General features: G+C 43.4%; 1 protein-coding gene across 1 annotated transcript in view; it reads right to left on the reverse strand.

Moving 5' to 3' along the window:
- Positions 1–2,047, reverse strand: part of DTNBP1 (dystrobrevin binding protein 1) — a 155,426-nt gene that overhangs the window by 114,853 nt on the left and 38,526 nt on the right. The window lies entirely within an intron of this gene.

The following is a 2,047-nucleotide window of genomic DNA, read 5'->3' on the forward strand; positions in this document are numbered from 1 at the left end:
TGTGTGAGCTATCCTAATCTAGAAAAGCAAGCTAAAGTGTCTATGAATGAGTATGAATTAGGCGATGAAATTTTAGGAGAAACTGAAAAAGCAGGGACTGATTTATTTTCTAAGGCCTCTGATTCTAAAAGAAACCTCACGGCCAAAGCCTATATGCCCTCAGGGAACTGCAGCCTCCGAAAGGTTAAAGGTGATAAAGTACAAGAGGCAGCTGATTCCAAGACCCAAAGTGAGACTATTAAGCAATCCCAGGAAGCTCCCTTGCTTTCAGAGGTAGAGAAAGCAGAGAAACAGAACCAGCAGAGTAGCGAGAAGGATCTAAGCTATGCAAACTTAAACCAGGTGAGAAGCAGGCAGAATGGCGCAAATGAGAAGATTTTAGGCAAAATTGAAAAAACTGAGTCAAAAGGGGACACAGTAAAATCATCTGCTCCTCTTTTGGAATTTAGTGTAAGAAAGACCAGAGATTGTAAAACAATCAAGCGAGCCAGTGCTGGAGGTAGAGAAATTAGCTCCAAAGAAATGCAAATTAGGGGAGCTGACACAGAAGTAGCAGTTAGGAAAGTGCAACTTGGAGATATACAGGTTAAAAAGAGCAGCTCAGAGAACTGAAGCAAAAAGAAGTATAGAAAAGCATCTTTACTTTCAAGAGTAGAAAGAGGGATTGCTGAAGAAGATTTAGAATTTAAAATGTCTTATCATGTTAGAGTTGTTAGCAGACAGCCTTATGGGAAACGCCCACAAGGAATTCACAGTGCCTTTCCATTTAAGTTGCTAAAAGATCTCAAGCAAGCAGTCAATGATTATGGCCCAGACTCTTATTTTGTAATTAGCACGATAAAGGCTCTAGCAAGGTCCGAGAGCTGGACCCCTACAGACTGGAGAGCTTTAGCGAAAAAACGTCTTTCCTCTTCAGAATATTTGCAATATCTCATGCTGTAGAAGGAAACAGGTCTTGCACTAGCACGCAGGAATACTGAGGATGGGATAGATATAGGAATTCATCAATTGCTAGGGGATGAGAAGTATATCACAGTTGAGTCGCAACTACAGTTTCATGAACAGCCAATAGGACAGATGGTGAAGTTTGCTTAAGTGCCTGGGAAAAGAGAATTCCATCAGAAGAGAGAGCCGAGTTACAGGGCTATAAGACAGCGGAATGATGAGCCCTATGCTGACTTTGTGTCCCGATTGGAAGATGCTATTTCCAAGTGTGTAAAGAATGTCCAGGCAGTAAGAGACTTAGTGCATAAGCTATCTTATGATTTTGCTAATAAGCACTGTAAAAATGCCTTGCGTCCCCACAGGGAACATGGCACCCTGTTAGATTATCTCAGGATATGCAGGAATGTAGAGACAGAGGAATACAAGGCCGACCTCATGGCAGCTGCATTGTCGAATTATATGAGACCTAGAAAAAAGTGTTTTGGTTGTGGGAAGACAGGTCATCTTCAAAGAGAGTGCAGACAGCACAGGCCGATCAGCCTGGCCTTGAAAAGCAAACTGCGGCCTGAGCCAGAGCATGGGCCAGGACCACCTAATTCGGGTGTAAAAGACCCTAAACTTTGTCCACTGGGCAAGTCAATGTCGTTCAAAATTCGACAGTGACGGGTTGCCGTTAGCCAAGGGTACCCGGCGGGGAAATAGAGGAAGGAGCTTGATACAGACCCTGCCCAGCAGAGCTCAGAAGGCAAGGCTTCTGCCTAACCCAGCAAAAGAATCTTTGAATGGCAGAAATCACCCAGTTTCACGGCAGGAGACCAGACCTACCCAAACTTGCAAGAACCCGGCCTCTGTTACCGCTGCAGTCAGTTTAACTAACCAAGAGAAGGCTCAGAAGCCCTCACAGCAGCTTGTCGATTCTAAAACGCAGGAAACGATCTTTGAAAGAGTAATACAGCTTCCATCAGGAAGATTTAACCTAAATAGTCAAGGAATTAAAATTGATACTGGAGTTGATCAGTTGTGAGGAAAAGCCTGACGCTGTGATTAAATCAGAAATTATTAAGAGCAGTAATTGGGGTCTGCTACCTAAAAGAACTATAAG

This window comes from Echinops telfairi, unplaced genomic scaffold (genome assembly GCF_000313985.2).
Source record: "Echinops telfairi isolate 266 unplaced genomic scaffold, ASM31398v2 ScPeMD7_7439;HRSCAF=8477, whole genome shotgun sequence".
Classification (NCBI taxonomy): domain Eukaryota; kingdom Metazoa; phylum Chordata; class Mammalia; order Afrosoricida; family Tenrecidae; genus Echinops; species Echinops telfairi.